The following is a 15544-nucleotide window of genomic DNA, read 5'->3' as shown; positions in this document are numbered from 1 at the left end:
ACGTAACACTGAATAATCTCCCTCCCAAAATATATTAAACCAACATATTAACCTCCTAACTTGAAATCAAGTCAAGGCACTTTTATCAAAGGAAAGCTGTTCCTACTATTTACATATATTCTCTTATTCATCTTTATAAAGCAGAAGAATTGTAGTCAAGACTAAGTCAGGAAAATACTTTATGTTTAAACACCGACTTCCTTTTTTTTTTTTTTTTGATGACTGCTGAACTAGAACAGAGGCTGTATTTTTATTTATTTGTTTATTTTTACAATGTGACATTAGGCTCCCATGCTGCTAGTGAAAACTTCTCCAGCTATATCAGTCCAGTTGAGATTTACTCTCACTCCCTTAATTCCCCCTCCCATAGCTATGGTGCTCGCTGGCCAAAGTTAATGAGAATGTGTAACTGTGACTCTCTGCCTCTCTTTCTGTCTCAATAAACTGTTGCACATGGTAGGACTAATAATGCACTCTCACAGTCCTCATTTGGCTAGCTAGTAAGTAGTACATTATCCTTCATTTTCTTTCTTTCTCTAAGGCACAGCCATGTAGCTACTGCTTCTCATTATCCTTAGAAGCTGTAAATTTAAGTGTAAACTCATTGTCTCTGCAGGGGTTGCAGGTGAGTAGTGGGTAACCTCATTTACTCCATTTTCTCCACTGAATTCTTGTAGGACTGTGTATGAAAAAAATTTGACTTACTCTAATATATTTAGCTTTATAAATCATTAACACTAAATGCAGGTTGGGTGCAAGGATGTTTCGTGCCCTAGGCGAAACTTCCACCTTGCGCCCCTCGAGCCCTGTGGCAGCTCTCTGCCCCCCCCCCGCCACCCTGAGGCACTCTCCCCCCCTGCGGCAGCTCCCCCTGGCCCCGGGAGCCATGCGGCAGCTCCTCATCCCAGCTCACCTCTGCTCTGCCTCCTCCCTGAGCACGATGTCTCCATTCCACTTCTCCCACCTCCCAGGCTTGCGGTGCCAATAGCTGTTTGGCACCGCAAGCTTGGGAGGGAGAGAAGCAGAGTAGGGCGGCGTGCTCCAGGGAGGAGGCAGAGCACAGGTGAGCTGGGGTGGTGAGCAGTTCCCCTGCTGCGGCTCCTCCTTACTTGTTGCAGGCGGCCCTCCCCACGCCCCCCACCCCAGGTCCCTCTGCCTAAATGCCAATGATGCCAGTGCGGCCAAAGATCCAGCCGCCGTGGTCATGGCTGAAGGACCCGAAATGCTGCACCCCAAATGCTAGTGTCCTAGGTGACACCTAGGTCATCTAATGGGTTGCACCGGCCCTGACTAAATGCTATGTTCTTGAACCTAGTTTGTAACTCCTCTGGCTTGGTTGGAGAGATCACACCAGCACGTTCAATGGAACCACGTCTGTATGGTCCAAAAAAAAAATTACAAAAAATGGCGTGTGGTCACACTACAGACTCTCCTAATTTAAAAACTTAGGTGCTCCTAGGCAATAGCGGAGCAGCAGTCGATAAGCTTCAGGCAGCAGTGGAATCTATTGCATCTGGTTTATAGCTGGCTGCTCCACCACTGCCTGCAGTAGCTTAATCATGGCAAGCAAGCCTCCCCCAAAAACTTAAGAGGGGTGTTCTCTTGATCATGGGAGTTGCAAACATATCAAAATGGAAAATTGACCCTCTTATGAACTCAGATGCTAAACTCCACCTTGAGATCATAGTTTCCAGTCCAGCTTCTAGCTCTGCTCTTATTCTTCTTTCAACTACTTTTGTGGGGGTAGCAGAGACAAAATACATACAAATATGAAAGTAATTAGGGAGTTAAAATACAAGACACAAAGGGCTACACTGTGTCTAGCTCTTACATGGTAATGTAAGGGACCAAGCAGGAAATAAGACCCCCAGACTCACACCCCTGGCTTGGCCTCCCCACATCTCAGCTGCAGGCACAGGAGTTTGGAGGAGTGTACTTGGTACCTCCCTGCTCCTATGCAAGTGAGTAGAGTGAGGCGGGCAATGGACAGGCCTTTGGCTCCACCTCCAACATGCTGCCTAGTACAGCCGAGTTGATGGAGGAGGGAAGTAATCTAATTGGCATGGGGCAGTAGCAGATTATTTACCACCAGAATCAAAGATGGAGCTGTGAAGAAATTGTGACACTCTCAGGATTAATTTCTTGCCTAGCCCCCTTCTGAAGTGGTACAGCTACATGGAGCACTCTGTACAGAGCTGTGCCTTAAAGGCACAATCTAGCCCAAAGGAAACAGTGTACGTTAGCTATCCACATAGAGGCAAAAACAGAAGTGGTAACAAAATGCCACTAGTTCTTAGGGTTACAAGGACAACACACTTTTTGGCTTTGTGGCATATACACTAGACTCAGTTCCGATAATAAAACACTGTCCAGATAGCAAGTTAATATGAGTATTTTAATTCTTTAGGGCAATGAGTTTCTCCATTGTAAGAACAGCCCTTACTTTATGCAACTGGATTCATAAAAGGAACCATGGGCCACAACAGAAAGTCATGCCACTTTCAAAAAAAAAAATGGAGGGAATCAATTTTTCTAGTCAGAAATTTGCTATCAACTCCCAGCAGACCTATGGGTACAGTGGGTGGAGTTTGCACTTTGAATCCCAAATACAAGATTTGACCTGTTTGAGTCACAGTGGAGCTGTCAACCTAAAACAATCTAGATCATCACTTGGTTTGCAGCCATATCACATTAATAGTAGTTGATGTTGGTGAATGTGAAGGGGAAAAAAAAACAGTTATCTTTCAGAAACCTATCTAAAGTATTGGAATACCACTTCAGATCAGAGAAATTCATTACATCCATAAGAAACCAACACAAGGCAACATTTCATCCATTTCTCAGTGGAAGTAACAAAACATAATGGGGGAAAAACACCTAGAAAACAAAACTCTCATTGACTTAAATGAAGCCAGGATTTCTCCTAATAGTCATGGGGGGAGGGGAAGGTAATTTGTCTCAAGCAAATATAGAAATCATAATTGGAAACATCCATATCACTTGGCTTTATTTCCACAACAGAAAGGAAAATATTTTAACATATATATATATACATATATATATATATACACATATATATAAATTTAAAAAAAACCCACATTTGCTCAATTTTAAAGTTAAAAGGTACTTACATATCAGATAATGTGAAAGTTCAGGTTAAACACACGGTGACAGATGTGGCAGTTTCCTGCAGTATCCTTGGAAAAACTTATTGCAGTACCTTTGGAGTCTATTGTATTAAATGCAAAGGTTATGTATGATTATGGGCCTGGAAGATCAAAGGACTATTTTGAACCATGTGGCAGACCAGAATGGTCTTTTGGGACAATATGTCTGAAGTGGACTTCCTGGGAAATATGTAGGAGGTGAATTCCTTCACCTAGTTATTCAAAAACCCAGGCTTTTGAAGTTATGCCTTGAGGAGAAAACCACTGTCTGCTGATTATATGTTCATGAAAGTTAGAGATTGAAGGCCCAACCTGTATAAAGAAACAGGCTGATCTGTGCAGTCAGCATGCTTGTTCTGAGATAAGCCTGTTACAAATTTGTAACCACAGAAAAATCCCATGAAGGATGGACTCCCACTGCTGGCAGTTTGGCTTGCTGGGAATAACACAGTATAGGCAGGAAACTATGCATTCTGGAAAAAACCCTGTTCGGGAGGGAAAGAGATTCAGGTCTCCTCCCAAGAGAGGTGATAGTTGAGGAGCTGGAATCTTAAGAATGGGTGTCCTTGCTTGACCATGAGGGGGAAATACAGGTGCATTTGCCCTGAACTGGGACACACACAACCTTAACTTTGCCCCCTGAAGGCATGCATTACAGTAGCATTATATTAAAGTAACACCTAGAGGTCCAAGTCAAGGTTCAGGGCGCCATGATATTAGACACTGTAAAAAAAAAAATGTAGTCAAGAAACCATCCCTGCCTACAGTCGTTACTAAAATGGTAACATACTATTTCGCAAATAAGGTTTTTCTTCAATGTCATATTCAGTTGTGTTTGTAAGAAAACCCACAATCACACAATCTCTGCAATGAAAAGACTGTTCTACGAAAATTAGTTCCGTATTTTTCAACTTATGATCCTTTTATATCAGCGGACCCATTTTGAAAATCGTCCATTTACAGTAGTATCTCAGAGTTACAAACACCCTGGAAATGGAGGTTCTTCGTAACTCTGAACAAAGCATGATGGTGGTTATTTCAAAAGTTTACAATTGAACATTGAAACTTTACAACTGAAAGCTTCGAAACTTTTCTATGCAGAAGAAAAATGCTGCTCTCTCTCTTTTTTTTTAGCAGTTTACATTTAACACAATTTTGCACTGTATTTGCTCTATTATTTTTTCCTCTCCGCTGCTGCCTCATTGAGTACTTCCAGCTCCAAACGAGGTGTGTGGTTGACTTGCCAATTTGTAATGCTGGTGTTCGTAACTCTGACGCTCTACTGTAATTAGTGCTTAACTAGTTAATTCTTTTAAGAAAATAAATGGGTAAAGTGATTAAAAAAAACCAAAAAATATCTGTTTTTTGTCTGTGGACTTCCACATGATTGACATGGTTATATGAAAATAATGCGTTCTTTAAAAAATGAAAAATTTATTGCAAATATAAACAAAAAAGGATATTTTTCTCTTGTTTGCCCTTTTAAAAAATTGATCAGGGAAGCATTAGTAGCAGTTTTGATGTTCAGTCTAGACAGCATTAAGGCTGTTACTAAATATATCTGAATAAACGCTATTAGGGCTGTGAAGCAGCAATGTCAACCAATTGGCATTAGGAAACCCTCCCATTAAAATGTAACTGATAGCAAACGACTGGCTCTGTTCTATTGTCTAGTCTTAATAATCCTCCATATTTAGCCAAATAGATACACTGAGCCTGGGAGAGCCTTATTTTTGTAAATATTAATCCTCTAGTGGATTTATTGGATTACCTGTATTTTATTATTCAGTGTAGCCCATCCATACAATATTTGGCTTAAAATTATGATGTGTAGAAAAAAGGACAGGTAGCAATACTGCCTTCTTACCCAACACTTTCCTGTCCAGGTTCAAACAAATAAAACTACAGAACCTATTGTGTGTCATATTGACTGAGATGATCAATACTGGCAGTAAGGAACTGAATTAAGATGATAAACACAGTCAATATAAATTTGTTCTGAAATTAGCTTCTCATAATCAACTAGGCTTATAATGTTAAAGTGTTTGTTAGAAATCTTTGATTATTAGATTAACTTTTTGCCAGGGCTAAGATTTTCAAATTTAGCAGCTAATTTCAAATTACAATTCCACTATCTCTTATAGAAGTTATCACAGTTGTACTGCTAACGCCTGCATAATACTTTGGAGATTTACCTCTTAACATCAAAACAATGAGAAAAGGGCCAGTATATAAAATTAGATCTAAAAGAATCAGAGAAGCAGCTGCAGGTAATATCTAAAATGTGCCAATGACAACCGAAATCTGTTAAGATTAAGAGACTCAGAGTTTTGTAATAAAATGTTATCTATATTAATGTAAAACAGCATCTTCTGCCTACATTTTTTGTCAAACACGTTAAAACATTCAGTGTATTCATCAAGAAAAAAACACATATAGGTTTCTTCTACAGCAACATTAAATTTGGTTTCCTGCATATAGAATATACGCAGACAGACATTTAGCTTTATAAACACAAAACCAAGATTTTTAAAAGGGACTAGTGATTTTGGATGCTCAACTCAAGAAAATGTAAAGGATCCTGATTTTCAGAAACTGCTAAGCATCCACCCTCTGAAAACCAGGCCAGTGTCCCAAGTTGGACACTAAAAAAGTTAAGGCGTTCAGAATCACTGGTCATTTTAAAAAGGTATTAGCCAATATATGCAATATACGCAGTCAGACCATTAATTTTTTGGATTTCCTGATATTTGTGCTTTTAAATTCTAAACCTTAAGAGATGTTTGTAAATTCATTTACTGGGGTTTTCTTTTTTCCCCCCTAAGTACAAGGAAAGAAGTTTGGATGTTTTTCTCAATCTGTTTGAATCTTGAAATTTAAAATGACCTTGCAGGTTTCAGCCAGGCTGGAAACAAACAAATATTCTTCCTGAAAAGACACTATTATTATTACTTGTGTGATAAGGAGAGTACCATAGCTGCACATGGTACTTTACAGAAATAAAGACAGCAGTAAACTTTTCAAAATACTTAAGTGTCTTAGGAGTCTAGGGCTTGTCTACACTGCCTAACTCCCATTTTCAAAAGTGATGTAGGCAGTTAAGTCTCAGTGGAAGACTCACTTTGGACTCCTAAATCACTTTTGAAAATGGGACTTAAGCTACACTGCCCTACAGTTTGTACTATGGCATCTGAATAGCAGAGCACCCCAACGTACTGCACTGTAATTCCCCCATGTGGACTCTGTGGGCACAAATTAAAACGTTCTTAGTCTGCGTTAATGTTGTCCTCTTCAAATAGGACTAGATTAATGCAAACTAGAAATCTTTTCATTTGTACCCAGAATCCCCCAACAAGCCCCTGCGCATCCAGATCCCTCCCTCCCCCATACACGGATTCCCCACTGAGCTGCCCGAACCCAGATTGCCCCACACAGAACCCTCTCAACCCACACCTGGATTCTGCCACATAAAGACCTGCCACACTTAGATCTTCCTTTGCTGAGCCTGCCTGCTCACACCTGGTGCACCTGCAACAGAGGGACAGGCCCGGTCCTTGCTCTATGTCAGGGTTAGGTGCAGGCTCACCACTGAGTCCATGTCCCAGGTGGGAGATGCAGAATGATCTCCACCCTCTTTGTAGCCAGTGGCCTGCGCTTACCTATGCCAGGGGTGGGCAAAATTTTTGGGCCGAGGGCCACATCTGGGGAAATTGTATGCAGGGCCGGGGCAAGGGGTTGGGGTGCGGAAGGGAGTGTAAGGTGTGGGAGGGGGTGTGGTGTGCAGGAAGGGGCTCAGGGTAAGGGATTGGAGCAGAAGAGGGGTGCAGACTGCAGGAGGGGGGGTCAGGGAAGGGGGTTGGGGTGCAGGAGGGGTGAAGGATGCAGCAGGGGGCTCAGAGCAGGGAGTTGGGGTGCAGAGGGCTGAGGGGTGTACGAGGGGGCTCAGGGAAGAGAGTTAGGGTGCAGGAGGGGTGTGCAGTGCAGGCAGTGGGCTGAGGGCAGGGAGTTGAGGAGCAGGATGCAGGAGGGGTTTGGGCTCCAGGGTGGCAGGCTCATGCAGCTCCAGGAAGGGTGGGGAGAAGGCAGAGGGCTCTGTGTGCGCTGCCTTTGCTGCGCCACCTGGTACCTCCCCCGAAGCTCCCATTGGCAGCAGTTCCCTGCTCCCGGCCAATGAGAGCTGAGGGGGGCAGTGCCTGGAGGCAAGAGCAACACACAAAGCCCTCTGTCCCCCTGCCCAGAGACTGCAGAGACATTGTGCCGGTCACTTCTGGACAGCAGCACGGGGCCCACAGCACCACAGGGGGCAGTCCCGTGGGCCAGATCCAAAGCCCTGAGGGGCCAGATCTGGTCCACAGGCTGTAGTTTGCCCACCCCTGCCCTATACCATGCTGAAGCCTTCACATTTATTTGACAAATAAAATTTGCAGAATTTTGAAATATTGTGCGCACAATTGTTATTTTTTTGGTGCAGAGTACCCTCAGGAATAATAGGGTGGCCCCTCTGAGCCAAGAATGAGGCATTTTGACTACTTCTGTGGAAAGCTCTCTCTATTCCTGCTCATGCTGTATTGGTCTTCTGTTTACCCACAGAGAATCAGCCTCCAAGGTTATAAATCTTTTACCTTGACCATAACTAAGCTAACTAAAACAATTTTATTTAAAAAAAAAAGAGAGAGAGAGAGAAAAAAAATCAGTAACAAAAAGGTGGAGATGGGAGTGGAAGAAAAGGAATTGAACATTTCACCATCACTTTTGGTAATAAAAGTATAAAAGAATATCCATCCCGTACTCTGGGTGAAATTCACACTGGTGCAAAGCTCTCCACACTACTTAATCCCTGAATAGAGACTGAAAGAATATCTGGCTAGTTGAATGGCCATAGAAAAGGTCTCTTTAGGATGAGCTATAGCTGGGAGGCAGACCAGGCGAGGAGCCACAATGTTTACGCAGACCTGTGACAGACTACTCCGTGTCCATATCCTACACACTATTGTAATGATCTTTATACAAAGTATGCCTTGTGAGGTATCATTTGAAAACTCAAAATGTGTTAGTCATCATTGTCCTGGTAAAATATGTGCAGCAATATTGTATGTGAAGTTACTAGAGTCCACTGTATGGTTTTATTACCACATGTTCCAAACTGAGGTTGGCAAACAAGTCTATTTTAAACAGAAGAATCTGTGCTCTGATTAATTTGCATGTAAGCAGATAATAGAATCATCAAGCAAGAAGGGAAATAAAGGAAGCTCAAACAGGTGAGAAAAAAGCAGCAGGGAACATCCTTCTGCATAGACTTTTGGCTCCTGGTACCCAGCTGGAAATGTTTTTCAAAAGGGGGACTGAAACTATGAAAAGGAGGGACAAACACCCCATTGCACCTCCCCCCCTCTGCCCACCACATTGACAGTACCTGAAGCGACAAAGGAAGCATTCCTTGGGCTCTGGGAGAAGGGGTCCTGACCTAAGTTTAGTCAGTAAGACTACTGAAAGCATGTGGTGAGAAAACTCTGCTTTGAATTTAGCATAGTTTATTAAATTAGGCACCAGTAATGTTTTATCTACTTTTCTTGTAACCATTTTGACTTTTATGGCTCATTACTTGTACTCATATAAAAATCTCTCTCTTTGTAGTTAATAAACTTGCATTATTGTTTTAGCTAATCCAGTGTGTTTAAACAGAAGTGTCTAGGAAACTCCATTTGGGGTGGCAAGTTGTGTGCATATTATTTCTATTAAAGAAATAATGGACTTTCTATAAAGTTGTATTGTCCAGGAGAGGGCTGGGCAGTACAGAACATACCTTTCTTGGGGAAAATCCAAGACTAGAGGTGTGTTGGGGTCACCCTGCAGTATAACCAAGGCTGCTGATAGCCAGAGTGTAACCAGAGTGTGGCTGGAAGGCTGTTCATGAGCTGCCCAGGTGGCAGCTGCTTCAACCAAAGCATTGTAAGGCACTCAAAGTTGCTGGGCAGGGAGTGACACAGCTACTCATTAGTCTGGATTGTACCCTTGTATGTCACAAGACCAGTGGCTCTCATGTTTTGTACAATCACAGGAGGTGAACTTGGTACAGCAGCCCCACACCCTGGCTCGGACTTGATCTCCCTACACTCCACCTACATGAAGCTCAAATATAGCTTTATGGAACTGGGATATACTTCACCCTCTGCTTTTGTCCCAAACTGGGTTCAGTAAATAAACAGTTCCAGGGTTTAACACTAGGCTAAAGATACACAAATCCGTGAGTTTCAAGTACCTGCCACCACCTGCCAGTGAACTAAAACAGAGGAGAGGAAGCAACTAAAGCAACTGATGTAACCACTCTGGCTGGGATTTTCAAAGTAGCCCAAAGAATTAGGCAACCAAAACACAATGGATTAAACAGGAGATAGGTGCCTGACTTTCTTAGGTTGCATGCAGCATAACTGTAGCTGTGTCAGTGCCAGGGTATTAGAGAAAAAGATTGGTCAGGTAATATCTATTATCGGACTTGGTGAAAGAGACAAGCCCCTGAGCTACACAGAGCTTCCCCCTCAGGTCCGGGAAAGGTACTTCCAGCGCCACAGCAAAATTCAGAGAGTAACAGGCTGCTCAGCACAAGTAGTTAGCACATACCATGAGGAGACAGGGGAGGCCGGCAACACTTCTGGGAGATGAGCCTGGGAGCTTGGGCTCAATGCTCTGCTAAATATTGGGAATCGTACACTGAACAGAGACACTGGATTTATGGCTTATTGCAGAGTCTATATTCCACTAACCCCCTCTCTTTGTTCTGCGACTGCAGAGGCGTTAATGGGCCACTCTAAGTTGAGTGGGCCCTTACAACACAACACTTGCTACCAACTTGTGCTGAACAATCTGTTCCACCTGGCATTTCCCAGTGGCACTGGAAATGCCTTTCCTGGCACTGAGGGGCAGCTCTGTGTTGCTCAGGCGTTTGTCTCCCTCACCAACAGAAGCTGGTCCAATAAAAGCTGTTACCTCACCCCTTTTGCCTCTCCAAGTTCCTTAAGCTATTTTTGAAAATCCCAGCCTTGGTGACTCAGTAAAATAGGCAGGAGGATATCCAAGCCTCTGAGGGCATTGGGAAGTCTGAAGTGATGCTTTCAAAGTGCCTCAAGATCCTCAGATAAAAAGTGCCACACAAGGGTAAAACTTAGTTACTGTAACAAGTTTATCAGCACACCGCTCACCCAGCCTCCTTTAATAGAGAATCATATTTCTTTCCATTATTAGTTTAGGCAATGGTGAGAAAGAAATTCCCCCCCACATCTTTTAATACATAGAGCAAAGGTATAATTTGCAATTCAAATTGATATTTTTAATCTTAGAAGTATTTTGGTGGGATGGGGGAAAAAGTAGAACGAGTCCCATAAATCTGTTATTTGCATAGAGCATCACTCACTCCAGAGCGCTCTCGCCACTCTCCCCAGCCCACCGAGGAGGAGAGCCATACAGCTTTAAAATGACTTCATTCCCGTATTTACATATTTTTTAATAGGGCTATGATGAATCTCCTTCCGCTTGACTCCTATTTTGAGCTGTGATATTTTAATCTCCAGTCTTGCTGCAACTTAGCAGATGAATGTGCAGTGTGACAAAGCTCAGAGGAAATAGTATAAATAAAGCAAAGTGGAGCTATGACATCTCACATTTTATAGCTTTTTTATTGTAGCCCAAGCATAAACAGAGCACAGCTGTGTTATACTTACTGCTGTGAGCATTCCCTCAACTCCAACCCCCTACTGCTTTTAAAGAGACACTGCTCTCATTTAGGGTACATTGCTGCCAACTGCATAGCTAATAGAAGCAGCTTTCTTCCACTCATATTGTGTCTGTGTGTATTTACTTACGCTCCTTTCACTGATTTATCTGTTTGCCTCCCTTTCCACTCTTACCCCCAAATCCAACAGGATTTGACCCTGCAGCCTTCAACGTATATCTACATAAAAGGACTGCGCTTTTACCTACTGAAAGATGCCTCTCTGGCTCTGGTACTATAGTTTGCTCTCCGTTAAATGGAAACACACATAGAGCACAGGAATAATTTACAAACACTATTTGCTAAGAGATGTAACTAGTGGGAAGTACTCAAAATATTGCCATATCTTAATTATGGCATTTATGGACAAAACTCTGGCATCTCTCTCCAGTTTTTGATACTTCTGCACAGAACTCAGTTGAAAAGGAGGAAAAAATATTCTTGCTTATTTAAAATCAATCAATCAGAGCCATGATCAGGTTCTAGAACATTACCTCTTCCTACTTTAGGAACACACGAGGCATGACACAGGATAAGATCAATGATTTGAAAAGGCTAGTAATATACCTCCAGGAATGGCTAGTAGTTAAGACTTTAGGCAAGAAAACGGACAATTGATTGATGTACACAGGGGGCAGGAGCACCATTTCCATTTATGCTCTGGAATATGAGAATTTTGTTTACCTTTATGGTATGTTCAGAGATGCATTCTGTGATGACCAGCAGTCCACATAGGTAACTGGGATTGACAAGATGGCCTAATATCAGAGTGGCCAAACTGCAGGTCATGAGCCACATTTGGCTCTTTTAAAGTGCAGCTCATGGAGTCCCCTACAATCCCCCATTCTCCACCTAACAGACTGGGAGGGGGAAGCTCAGGGCTTCTGCCCTGCAGCAGGGTGGTGGGGTTACGGACTTTTGTCCAGCAGAGAGCGAGCCTAGAGGCTTCAGCCCTGCTCTTGTTGAAGCCCCAAGCACCAACAGGTGCCTCCCAGAGGGCTGAAGCTCCTAGCCTCACCACTGTGCCAAAGGGCAGAAGCCCCAAGCCCTGGCAGGTGCACCAAGCTCTCCAACTTCTGAAGATTATCATATGCCACTTGGAAAATCAGTAAATTTGGCCACCCCGGGCCTAACAGAATTTTCCCTATCTCTAATCTCAGTACTGTAAGCATTAGCATGAGTAACTATAAATGTCATAAAATAATCCTATCATCCCATTTTAAAAACAGACAGTATTTGAGTCCAGTTACACTCAGCCTGTAAATTTCATCTCTCTCTGAGAACTACAGAGCCTGGATACTAGGGGAGGGCTTAACCTTAAAGGAAGCCAGGTGGCATTTCTATCCCTTCTTTAACCTCATACTGGTGTTTCCCGGGGAGGGGCGTTTTAGTTGCCACTGGAGGCTATCTAGGAGCCCCATCAACAGCAGTAGTTTGAGGGGATGTGTTTGAATGGCATTCCCCAGCTGCCCTCAGCACTCACCCTCCATTGCCAATGCTGCCCACTATTAGGGCTGTGCCGGCCTCTCTGGCTCCAAGATTGGGTGTAGCTGCTTTGTGCCACCACACCCTTCTTCTTTGGCAGATTCTTTGGCAGATTCTTTGCCTGAGGCCCATCCAATGGTATATACTCTGCCTTCCACTAGCATAACCTGAGGTAAATCTACCCCAATCTCTTTAGTAGACAGATAGCATCAAGCATTTCTTAAGCAAGCAAGGTGAATGGTTAAAAAACAACGTTCTATATGCATCAGCAATTGTATTTAAAAAACAAAGTCACCCAGATTGCGAGTTAAACAGAGCGCTGGTTGAGCTACCAGAGTTTCAAAGTTGGTATCTCAGGATTTCCAGCTCTCTCCGACTGGTCCCCTTTGCCAAACTCACTATTTACCAAGACACCAACCTAACACCAGGGTCTGATTAGCAAATTGCACTTTTGTGCGAGGATTAGCAGATTTCCTTTGTTTTGATGTCAGTTTATCAAACTGCATCTTTAAAGAGGTGTGACCTCATCCAGATTCATAAGCCTGCTCCCTAGTGACTGACTTGAATTTTACTCCACTTGCACAACCTATAATTTCATAAAGGAGCTGCAGTCACAACATAATAATCAGTCCTTGATGGATGTGAAGGATCACATTTGTAATGTAAATAACCTCTGAAGTTGCAGTTGTTGGGGTATTTTAACCAACCCATTCAGAGGGAGAAGAATTTTTTCACTCAGTTCAGTGGCTCTGTTTGGTACTTTAATGCTTTGCATTGAAGTCTAAGGAACCCAAAGTTCTGCACAACAGCTACATGCCATTCAGAGAGACCCAAAATGAGGCCCACACCTCTTCCCTTCCTTTCAAGTGCATGATAAGGACAAAGCAGAACACCTGCAGTTTTCACTGCTAGTGAAGTTAAGCAATTGTGTTAGGACAGTACAAATACACTCAAATAGCATTTGATTTATAATTTTTAAATTATGCTCATTTATAAGCACATCTCTTGGCAATTTTCATTGTAGTCCTCAGTGTCACAAAATCTGGGCTAGCCCAAACCTATAGGCAAGATGCGTTAGTTCATCCTGAAGTTTATGGGAACTTTGAAAGAGCAAAGACATAGTAAAAGTGGAGTAAGGACTGCAGAATTCAGGATATAAGTTATAGTTACCTGGAAAAAAAAAATCAGTGTAGCAGCAGAACATTTGGTCTTCCCACATCCACACTCCCCGCTAGTAAATTCTGCTGAACCAGTTCCTTACACATTCACATTTTCCAAAGTGTCTCAGAGATCTGGTTGCTCAACTTAATGGATACCTTGGACCCAATTTACAGAGGTGCTGAGCATCCGCAGCTCCCACTGCCTTTAACTGGGGCTGTGGTAAATGCCTCTAAAACTCAGGTGGCCTCCAGCTGAGCACCCAAAACTTGAGGTGCTCCAAATGAGTAGAAACTTTTGAAAATACAGGCCTGCCTTACTGCCATTGGCACATCAGGCCTCCTCCTTAAAAAGCCTGAATGAGTCCATAAAACTCCACACCAAAGGGCATGCCAGGGAGAGGGAACCAGGAAAATATCATGTCACAGAGTTCGTGAGAATCCTGGGAACTGACACAACTGCTACAATGTAAAACGCCATTTATGACAGGGTTGCCATGATTTCGAAATTTTAATACAAGGTCAATAACCCACAGATATGAACATATATGGCTCCTCAGGTTTGGGCTACTGGGAATTTAGAACTCAAGTTTGAATCTTTAATCCATGAAATACCTGCTGACGGGCTTCAAATAAGCTCCCAGCTCCTCCATCCCTCCCTATAACTCTGCTTTCTCCCCAAACCTCCATGCAAATTCCTTCCCATTTTTCCAAGACTGGAAGATGCAGAAGTGCAGTTTAGGATGCCTAACAAATTCAAATGCAACAGTAGTGGCAAAAACAACAATGATATTTGCAGTGACATGATGTCTCAATACAAACATCACAACTATGTCAAGGCATCACTGATTTTTGGGTGGGTCTGTGTAATGCTATTCAATGACACAGTGGCTCTCACATTCTTACCTCAAGGAATGAATATCATGGGAGCAAAGATTTCTAGAGATCTCCTTGCCCTAAGAGGTCTTCCCACCTCACCTCTTCCCACACCCCAACCTTTAAGTCCTCTTATAAATCAAACAATACAGCAGGCTATTGGTGGAGCTGTGAAGTATCTGCTCCCAAAATCAAAAAGGATTTTATTTGATAGGGAGGGTACTTTTTTAAATTTCTTGTTTAGTTCACATTAACAACAAATGAAGTGAATCAAAGAAAAAAACCAAAGTAAAATTAGTAACAAGCATATACCCACTGCCTTGGGCAACATACGGGTTGATGCATGACAGCCAACAGACGAATCCTCATTCTCCATTCTTAATTGTGTCTACTAAAATTAACAATCTCATCAATATCATCACTACATACACCTTCTACAGTGGCAGCAGCTGCTGTGGCAACATGACTGCTGCTAAGCTTTAGGGGCAGGCTGTTCTGCCCTGAGGCTTCCCAACTCCTGTGAGCAGTCAGCTTTTGGAAATGAGCAATACAGGACGTTAATCCACTATCAATCAAGTTTTTAAAAAGGCTGCAAGGATGTCTGTAGAGGTGATGGTCACCCACGTGCCACCACAAGATACCACAGACTTAGCACTTTTGGGGACACCCCAGCTGTCAGGGTCTCTTTGCTTAGAAGTATGGGTTTAGTGTTCATGAACTTGTGAGCCTCTGCAAGGGCCTCTGCCTGCTCACAGGGAGCACTATATAACTTTCGGCTGGCTTTGCTCTTTTCCCCCATATAATCTCCAGCCAGATCTGCCCCTGCCACCCAAGTTCCCACATACTTTTTTATATATTTTGAGAAACAATCACAGACCAAGATTTTCAAAAGTGATGAGTGATTTTGTGTGCCTCCATTTTTTGGGTATTCAACTTGATACATCTTAAAGGGGGCTGGTTTTCATTGCTTTAGTTGCTCAGCATGAATGGCGTTAGCACTGACAGCACTGGCACGGGGGCTAGCACCAAGAAGAGGAAAAAGTTCCTGCTTTCCCACCTCCAAAACCACCAGAAGGGGAAACATATCCAAAATC

The 15544-nt window shown here is 42.9% G+C and overlaps 1 protein-coding gene across 4 annotated transcripts in view; it reads right to left on the bottom strand.

The window, feature by feature from the left end:
* The window catches only part of SOX5 (SRY-box transcription factor 5), an 857385-nt gene that overhangs the window by 693145 nt on the left and 148696 nt on the right, over nt 1-15544 (bottom strand). Inside the window, exon 1 of one of the 4 annotated variants that reach the window (XM_050968485.1) lies at nt 8971-9036. The exons of the other annotated variants lie outside the window; for them this stretch is intronic. The gene's annotated coding sequence lies outside the window, so the exon portion shown is untranslated. Of the gene's footprint in view, nt 1-8970; nt 9037-15544 lie in introns of those variants that run through there. 4 annotated transcript variants of the gene reach the window in all.

This window comes from Gopherus flavomarginatus, chromosome 1, assembly GCF_025201925.1.
Source record: "Gopherus flavomarginatus isolate rGopFla2 chromosome 1, rGopFla2.mat.asm, whole genome shotgun sequence".
Lineage (NCBI taxonomy): Eukaryota > Metazoa > Chordata > Testudines > Testudinidae > Gopherus > Gopherus flavomarginatus.
This window is presented reverse-complemented; position numbering and strand designations above follow the sequence as displayed.